A 9817-nucleotide genomic window follows, 5' to 3' on the forward strand; every position below is an offset into this window, starting at 1 on the left:
AGAGGAAATGTGCTCTTTTTGTGTAAGTGGTTTGGATTGTAGCTTTTGATATCCAGGGGAGGTGTAGTGTTACAACTTAACTAATTTTAATCAAAACATGTGAAACGCTATCCCCGCTTGATGTAAGCCTGCCTGGGCTGAATCTTGAGGTCGGGCCCTGGTTTGTTGCCTTTGGCTGCAACTCTCTCTGTGGTTTGGGATATGGCTTGTCACTCTCACAAAGCAGATGTTTGTCTGAACTGCCAAAAAGAAACAAAAACAACATTGTGGGAAGCGGTGGGGAGAGGAAAACGGCCCTGTCTTTCACTAATGAGAAAATAGCAAGACAAAATGACAACTGAACCGAATGTACCGTAACGTATAGGAAGGTTTTCCGAAAGTAGAAATCAATGCAGAACACTGCACTACTGTGAGATAGAGGCACATGGCACAATTGGCACATCTACCCAAACACACACACAACAAGACCCGGTGGGCTCACAGGCTGGGGATGTGGACAGGACAAGTGTCAAACAATGACAAATCAAGGAGGGCAAGTGATTGAGAGAAAGACAGTCTGACTCACTGACAGAGCAGACAGACAAACAGTGTAATTTCTAGTGGGGCCACAATCCGGCCCAGTGTTGTCTCAGTAATGAATCTGTTTCAACACCGCAGTCGGACCCGCGCTCTCCACGTCAGACCGGAGCACAGCGACTAGACACCAGATACTTGACTTTAATCATCGTTAGGCATATTTAGCTGGATATGATACCGCTCCGAGCGCGCGCGCATGCACGCACACACACAGACACGCACACAGAGTAACCAAAGAGAGGGAGAGATCAGTTTCTCTGAGGCCCTATAGTGCAGAGCAGAGGTCGGAGTGAGGGAAGCAGAGGAAAGAATGTGCAGTCAGTACTACAGCACTACAACACCACCACAGCAGACTGGCTGTGCTGGAAAAGACTGAAACCTGAGAGGCTACGTTGTGTCGGGTGTCAGGGCTGGAAGGTGCTGGGGTGGAGGGGAAGGAGGAAGGGGGCCAGTGGGGAAGCAGTGAGAGAGAGAGAGGGGCAGTGGTGTAAAGTAACTAGATTTACTTAAGTACAATTTTGAGGTATTTGTACTTTACTTGAATATTTCCAATTTCCCATTCTTATACATCTACTGTACTTCACTACTATATCTCGGATCCGAACATTGTAGGACTTTTACTCCTCTGCATTTATTTGAAAACTTTATTTACTAGTTACTTTGTAGATTGATTATTATTACAAAACATACATTAACCACTTCAGCCCTATATACAGTAGGCCTACATTTCGGCCATTTGAAAATAGCCGAGCTACAAGCTCAGGATGCGTTGCGATGCGACGCATCGTGACTCCGTGAGCTTGTAGATCTGCTATTTTCAAATATATGAATTCGTTTGAAAACTTGTGAAATGGGACATTTTGCATGATGAGTACTTTCTACTTTTGTACTTTAGGTACGTTTTGACACCAGAGAGAGGGAGAGAGAGAGAGACAGGGGAGGGGAGGGGAGGGAGGGACAGACATACGGACAGAGAAGACTGTATACAGAGAGAGAGAGAGAGAGAGTGTGTGTGAGTGTGTGTGCGCTGGACACTGGAGAGAGAAGAGGGGAGAGGAGAGAGAGAGAGAGGGGCATTTCCGAGAACCGTGGGACCTTGCTGTGGTGTAGGGTGTCCCGCTCTGATTTCTGCCCGTTCCGGATCGGGTTTCTCCTCCAATCCGGTTCTCCCAAAAGCCACAGAGAGAGGTGGGTGGATGAAGAGAGAGACCTTTGTGTTTTTTCTCTTTTTTTTTTTTTTTCATCTGGTCGTAATAAAAAAAAAAAGAGACCACACGTCCCATCTGTGGAGAACAGTTTTCTTTTCTCCGTCTTTTTTTCCCCCCTTCCAATTAAACCTGATAAACAAAGGATGATTCATAGATTTCACACTGGTGTTAGGTTTTCGACCTTTCCGTCTCAGATTTAGCAAGAGTAAACAACTTGGATACATCATGGAAAAAGTGCCATACTGTACTCCACTGTGTGCTCGTATTCATTTCTCCGGGCTGGGGCAGAGGCTAAAAAAGAACCCTGTCCATTGATTCAGAGTCAGGAAGGTCTGATTATTTTTAAGTGTACGGATGAAAAGTTCCACTAACAACGGCACACAATATAAGGTCACAGTTTCCTATTCGCCATTCATAAAGTGATTAATCAGTGATATATTTTCCTCTTTTATCCCGTGCAGACGTTTGCAGAGAGCACCATGAACGAGCTTCTTGGCTGGTATGGATATGACAAGGTGGAACTTCGAGACGACTCTGAGGCCGGCGAGATCCGGAACTACAGAGAACGACGTCAGCATGTGTCTGTGCTAAAAGGTGAGACCAGGTATCTGTGTACAGTACAACAGTTTAAGACCGGGTCATGCTCAATTCGCACGGCGCAACACAGCAACAGGTTCCACAGGTTGCACTGCAGACACCGAATCACTGTCGCTGCAATTGAGCCGAGACCTCTCACATTTCATACATTATGATAGGTCTATAGTTTCACAACATGTTTGTACTATAAGCCTGTGTGACGGGAATTGTTATGGTTTCAAAAGCTGTTGCGATATCGTGCCAAGGACATGTATGCCGTTGAGGTATCATATTCCGTGAAAAAAATTGAATGTCACTGTGATTATATGTTTATGTCTTCCAGAGAACTCGTTGCCAAAACCCAAGAGCCTGGACAGCAAAGTGAGTCCCTCGGTTCTGGCCATGAAGGGCGGGGAGAGAGAATCCTCCTGTGTCCCCTCCTCTTCGTCCTCCTCTTCCTCGCCAAGCTCATCCCTGACCAGCCCTAAGGAACACAAAAACGCCCCTGTCATTGTACCCCTTATAAAGCCCTCTGCAGGTAGGGGAGAATCACCACACTGTCTGATAAGATTGCTACTTAGTTTATGTTTGTCCTCATGTTTCACAAGGTCATTCATTGGCATTTGGTTCTTGCCACATATTCCCTCCATACGCCCACACACACACACCTCCTGCACACATGATATTTCTCCATTGAAACCAAAGTGCAAGCCAGGGTCAGACATAGTAGAGGGGACAGCCACAGGTTGCTTAAGACCCTCATAGTGACAACGGTGACCAATGTTTGTCAACACCCCCCCATCCCACCATCTTTCATTTTGTCTCAGGTACACGCACATAACAGTCCTCCCTGAAGGCCAAACCGCACCAATGCAACTAGTCCTCGCAACAAAACAGTTTTAAGGCCATGTCACACCATTGCAACTCCTTGCAACTGCCATTGGGGATAATGGCAGTAGATGCAAGTAGTTGCATGTTGCAAGTTGCATTGGTGTGGATTGGTCTTTACACCACTGCCAAATTTTGTAGTTAGGCATTTAGCAGACGCTCTTATCCAGAGTAACTTAAACAGTAAGAAACAGAAACTAGCATGACACCTAGTCAACTAAAACATTGTAATTTGTAACTTGTTGCTGAATTAGATTAGAAGTACTAAGCAAATATGTGCTACAAAATAACATACAGTAGGTAGCAGGTAGACGTCAAGCCTAGCATTTAGATAACATACAAAGCATCCGTAGACAAGAAAACACATCACATCTATCTAAATCACACAACTACAATAACCGCATATATGGGCATATACTGATGATATACTGAGGGATCTCCATATATGGACATATTAGTCTGATCGGCTCAAACTCTAGTATCATAAATACAGAGTGCTGCTGTGGGCTGTGGGGATGAGGTGGAGTCTGAAGAAGTGCCATAGCATTAATTCCTTTGTTGATCCCCCTCTATCTCCCCTCTCTCTCCCTGTCTCTCTCCCTCTCCCCAAACTGTAGTGGAGGATGTTCAAAATGTGCAGATAGTGTGTGTGTGGTGTCAGAAGGAAGGAGTGAAGCGCTACTCCCTGTGCATGGGTTCCGAGCTCAAGAGCTTCTGCAGTGAGAAGTGCTTCGCCGCATGCAGACGGGCCTATTTCAAGCGTAACAAGGTCAGTAGCTCAACGAGGAAAACTCCTGGCATACAACTCATTGTTTCAGCAATCTCACTGGTAACTAGAAGCAGTGCTCTTCCGAGCACAGGTCTCCGCCAGGTCAGGTAGGTTATTGTGGCCTCCTGGTTGCTCTACAATGTGAAAAGCGTGCCTTTTCTTCTTCTGCCTTTCAGGGCAATATGATGCTGTATTCAAGATTTGAGTCATTTTGTTCCAAAAATGTGTTTTGCTAAATCGACCTGCTGGTGGCGCTATAACAGGCCAATGTGAAAAGACTGGCATATGTTCCTCGATCTAGTGGGAATGTGCGTGCAAAATTTCACGCACCCTGCGTTCATGATTTGAGGCATTTTGTTCAAAATGGACCAATCCTGCAAACCTTGGAAGCCAATGTTAGCCAATTATGATTGGCATTTCTTCCTGTGCCTAGTGGGAATGTGTCACGGAAATCGCACACTGTGTTCATGATTTGAGGTATTTTGTTCAAAACAGAGCACTCCTGCAAACTTTGGAAGCCAATCTAAGCCAATCTGGAAGGAATAGGAAAAATCTGAAAGAACCGTTTGATTTAATGACTAGATACTGTGTACTGATTTGTGTGATTTCTTTTGACAAAATCTGTAGGAGTACTGTCCAAAAATGTGTTTTGCACAAATATGCCTCCTGGTGGCGCTAGAACAGGCCCATGTGAAAAACGAGGGGCAGAGGTTCTGCTCTGGCACCCAGGGAGTGTGTGTGCACAGTTTCGCTGCCATTGTGGCAACAATGGTACCGGAGATTAGCTGTCCACAGAACGGAAGGACGGACGGACAGGGGAAAAAATATGCCTTTTCATCCTGGCGGAGACAATAATGTATTACTGCACAATGCCTTGTATGATATGGAATTGGCTGCTCACTGTCTGACGATAAACACTGATGATGGTCTGTTTTTTTTTTTACTTTTAATGTTATGTATACTGTAGTGTAGTGTATATGCTATGTTGAAGAAAACCTTTCTTCTGGAAACGTTCATCTGATTGCTGCAAAAGCCTACAGAGGGAACTTTCTACAATACTAGGCAGGCCACATTTTTTGACTTTTTGACTGTCACACTCTTGATCACAGTACAACCTCTAACCTAAGATCCCTGGGTTACTATTGACATTTTAATGCATGCAAAACAGAAATCACTAGATGAAACACTTGTCAGACTGATTTTGATTGTGTTTAGAGAACCGAAGTCCTGACGTCACTCGTTCATCCCCTGGGTTGCGGAAGTTTTTCTCTATGGAGATTAACATTGGGTTATCTTAAAATCGTCTCATATAAGCATTGTGGTCCAAAAATAAACAAACTGTCTCGGTGATATTGTCAGGGAGGTGACTCTGTATCGTTTACAATAATCAGTCACTCATATTAGATTCTGGTGAAAATTGTACTATTCAGTCAAAGTTTGTTTGTTCTTGGAACACCGTTCTTATTTGACGCTATATTAACCCTAACCCTAACCCTAACCCTAACCCTAACCCTTTTAAATAGCAGGACACACGCACGCATACGCACACACGCACACACACACGCACGCACGCACGCACGCACGCACGCACGCACGCACGCACGCACGCACGCACGCACGCACGCACGCACGCACACACACACACACACACACACACACACACACACACACACAGGTGCACACGCACACACGCACAGCATTAGTGTGCACCAGGTGTTCAGTGCTCATATACAGTAGACACAGCCACTCAAGAGGTTTCTGGCAGGTAAACAGACCCCCAGAAATAGATACCACTGATCTTGACAGTGAGGTCATATTGGACAGATTAATTTACACAAATTAAAAAAAGCGAGATCTCTGAGAACACATATTCCGGTGTCTAATGGATCGGGCTAGTGCAGGAATGGTGTGAGAGAGGTCAAAGTTGAGAGAGGACACTTAGTATCGGTTTCGTGTTAATGGAGGAGTGGCCGGTCATTAAGTGGCTCTGGTCCAGAGGAAAGGGAAGTGCTACCTCTATAGAACTGCTCTGATACGCGTTGCCACAATTTTTCACCATCCATTATGACATGGATACCCGCTCTTTGGAGGTGCGAGGTGGCAGCCAGGGCTATCGCCTTTCACCCCCGCTGTTGTTTATGCTACGCTCGGTTGATTCACACGACAACAGAGACAAAAAGCTAGTCTGCGTGCAACAAGGCCTCTCGTTTTTTGGAGGCGGGGAGCAGTACGTTGCTGTCGGCCTGTCCATGCTTGTCTGAGAGGAAGGGCAGGGGGCCTGGGGCGAGGTGTCCACTTTCAGCGCATACCTTACCTGCAGCTGCCTCATGTTTCGTAACTCAACACGACTCAATGGGTGACAGAGGAGGGGGAGCACTCAGATCCACGGCGGATCGGCTTACATAAATCGAGTGGAATTTCCTATGTTATACTGGCAAGGCCGCTAACAATATGACAATTCATCATCATCCGCACTTATCTCCGCAATCAGTTGCATTGTGTCTATTTCACAACACAGTGCTTTCCCTTGGTCCCACTGACCTTAAATGCGTGGTTTCACAAACGTTTTGCTACTTCTGAGATTGATGACAAGCCAGTGATTTGCATCGTGGAGGCTATTTCTGTTTAGGTTATGTAAGAAGCGGCTGACTTTTGGTTTAATGACCACGCGATGATTCAAACATGGTGTTGTGATTTAAAGTAACCGTCAGATGAGTCGGTGGTTTAAACCATCCAGAAAAACGCGATCAAGTAAATGCTGCCCAAAAGATCATGCACATGGGTGTCAAACTGTGTTTATTCCTGTGTGTCAGGCCAGAGATGAGGATCTACATGGAGAGAGGTCTCCCCAGCACCCCCAAACGGAGGAGTCCCCCAGGCTGGTGTTGCAGATAAACAGCAATGTCAGAGTAAGAAGAACACACTATCAATGTACCTTGTGTATGGTATTATTTTACACGTATTATGAAACATTAAGACAGTGTAAGTCTCAGTGGTCCATTATCTCAGAGCTTAAGTTCTCCTGTTGCATGATTTACCTGCTGTATATCTCCTCTTATGTTCAAACAATGAACATGTGTTCACGGTTCACTCGTTTCATCATCATGCTTTCAGATCTGACATATCAGTTATAATGACCCTCCGCAGTCTCTTTCCCCTGCGCCGCAGGTATGCGATTGGTGCAAGCACGTCCGTCACACCAAAGAGTACCTGGACTTTGGATCCGGCGAGGAGAGAGTCCAGTTCTGCAGCACCAAGTGTCTGAACCAGTACAAAATGGACGTCTTCTACCGAGAGGCCAGGGCGGCTCTCACGAACACCAGCTCCAGTCCCAGCAGAACCAGCCAAGATGGCAGGGCGGACAGCAACGGGTTGGGGCAGAAGCTGCTCACCCCTGAATCATGGAACAGCGGCGGCGGCAGCGGCGGCAGCAGCAGCACAGGGGAACTCCGTCACAGAAATGTATCCCCTAAAGGACACACGCCCATCCACGGATCGGCCGCATCCACCTCCGTCTCACCGTCTGAGGCGGCCTCGTCCTCCTCCAAGGTCCTTGTCTCTGGGCTGAGATCGCTGGAGAGACCCGTCCAACCCCCTCCGCATCCCCCCCACATGGAGGTGTCGTCCCACCCTGCTCCTCCTCCTACCCTCCATCCTCCCCCTCCTGCTCACCCTCGTCCTGTCTTGGAGCACCAGCACATGCCTCAAATCCCCATGCCCTTCATCAGACCTCCTCTTCATGCTCAGGGCCTGAAAAGCCCGGTCGCCAGTGCTCACAGATACCCGGGACCCGCCTCCAGCCCCATCCACCGCCCGCCCCACTCTCCCCACTTGCAGCAGCCCCCCACGGCCGCGTCTATGAACCATCCCTTCCCGGGTGCCTACTTCCCTGGCCTTCACTCTCCTCCTATCAACATGATGCCTCGAGGGCACGTCCCGATGCATCCCATGATGAACTTTGGTATTCCTTCCTTTAGCCCTCTGCTCCCTCATCCCACCATCCTGGTGCCTTATCCCATCATTGTCCCGCTCCCTGTCCCAATACCCATCCCTATCCCCATTCCAATCCCTGCTAAATATACGACCGCAGAGGCCCCAAGCCACGGTGGGGTTATCCAACCTGTGCCAGAGGGAGGAGACAGGGGTAGATCCCGGGGTGACAGGCAGCCGTCTCCGGGTTACTGTGTGGGGGACAGCAGACTGGGAGCCAGCAGATTGGGCAGAGCCTCCACTCAGGGCCTCCCCTCGCCAAACAGAAGGGACACAGATTGGGTTAAATCAGAAAGGCCATTCCCATCCCCAGCATCCACGCCACATAGTGGGACATCCTCCCCCAGTGCACGATATAACGAATCACCTTCCTCGGTCCCAGGATCAGAGACACTGACAGACTATAATCTCACCCAGCTGCAACAGCAGCCCGAAAGACAGGTCATCCAGAGGGTTCTCCAGAGGACCCAGGTGAAGGTGGAGCCCAACACCAACGGGGTGGTAGACCTGTCAGGGCCGGGCGAGCCAGGACCTGGGCAGGGTACCAGGGCAGTGCTCCATGACGTTATCAAACCCACTCCTCTTCGACCCCAGTCCCCTCCAAACGACACCGTCTACCACCCTCAGAATTCCAACACTCCACCTTCGCAGCCTCAGCCCCAGCCCAGCCCCAGGGGGAGCAGCCCGCCCTATGACGCCAAGTCGTCCTCCCCGGTGTTCCAGGACCGCGGTCCAAACGGGATAACCTCAGGTTCTGCCCCTCCCAGCCCGGATTCCTCCCTACCCCAGAGGGCGGCTCCGCCCCCAGACCCTGCGCTTAGCGAGCTGGAGGCCATCAAGGAGAACAACTGCTCCGCGGTCGGCCCTGTCCGGGCCGAGGGCCCGGTCAGCCAATCAGAGGAGACCTTAACTGTGGGCGGGGAGGCAGGGGAGGACCCTCACGTCCCTGATGAGGACCATGCCTATGCTCTGCCCACGGCGCCAAAGCCAGTGGGTGGCACCACCACCGCGCTGCTCTTGCCCAAACTGAGGGACAAGGGTGCCCTGCGGAGCCCTCCCAGTGCACCAGGTTCAGGAGACATGGAGCCAGCTCTGAAAAGGCGCTGCCTACGTATCCGTGATCAGAATAAGTAGGGGATGGAGGTGAGAGACTCTTTTACACTTAAAGCCCCACTTCACCTCTGGGAGAACCAGATCTTATTTTATTGTTGTTTGGGACACGATCAACACAATCCGGAGTTATTTTTTGTGTTCTATCTATGTTTTGAGATATTTTAGTATTTCAGCATGAATGATGATGCATTTTGCATCATATGATGCAAAATGCTGCATCATGCATGATGCAGCAGAGGTGATTGTCCCAGAGGTTAAGTGGGCCTTTAAGCCTTATATATACTTCATCTTAATTGAACTGAAAATAATTTCTGTAAAGAATCTGTCATCCAAGTCATAAATTAACCATAAGCAACAAACTATAATACGCCTTAAAGGAGTAGTTCACCACCAAAATGACTTTTTTTCTATTGATTACTCATGCCATGGAGAGTAGAGTTCAATAATATTTTTTGGTTTTTGTCACATTCCTAAGACAAAAATTTGATTCGAGTAAATTTACCCCCATTGATTCCGGATGGGGACCCGTTTCGAAACGGGTCCCCATCCGGAACGAATGGGGGTAAATGTATTGTTATCACATTTTTGTCTTAGGAATGCGACAAAAAACTAAAAATATTATTGAACTCTAGTCTCCATGGCGTGACTAATCAATAGAAAGAAAGTCATTTTGGGGGTGAACTACTCCTTTAACTTT

The 9817-nt window shown here is 48.1% G+C and overlaps 1 pseudogene across 1 annotated transcript in view; it reads left to right on the plus strand.

The window, feature by feature from the left end:
* The window catches only part of LOC308300589 (sine oculis-binding protein homolog), a 10271-nt pseudogene extending 1130 nt beyond the window's left edge, over positions 1-9141 (plus strand). The window contains exons 2-6 of the transcript in view: positions 2246-2378; positions 2704-2898; positions 3866-4017; positions 6831-6926; positions 7165-9141. The product of the transcript in view is annotated as a sine oculis-binding protein homolog (transcript). The remainder of the gene's footprint in view (positions 1-2245; positions 2379-2703; positions 2899-3865; positions 4018-6830; positions 6927-7164) is intronic.
* Positions 9142-9817: the final 676 nt, after the last annotated feature.

Source organism: Nannobrachium achirus, assembly GCF_963921795.1.
Source record: "Nannobrachium achirus genome assembly, chromosome: 16".
Taxonomy (NCBI): Eukaryota; Metazoa; Chordata; class Actinopteri; order Myctophiformes; family Myctophidae; genus Nannobrachium; species Nannobrachium achirus.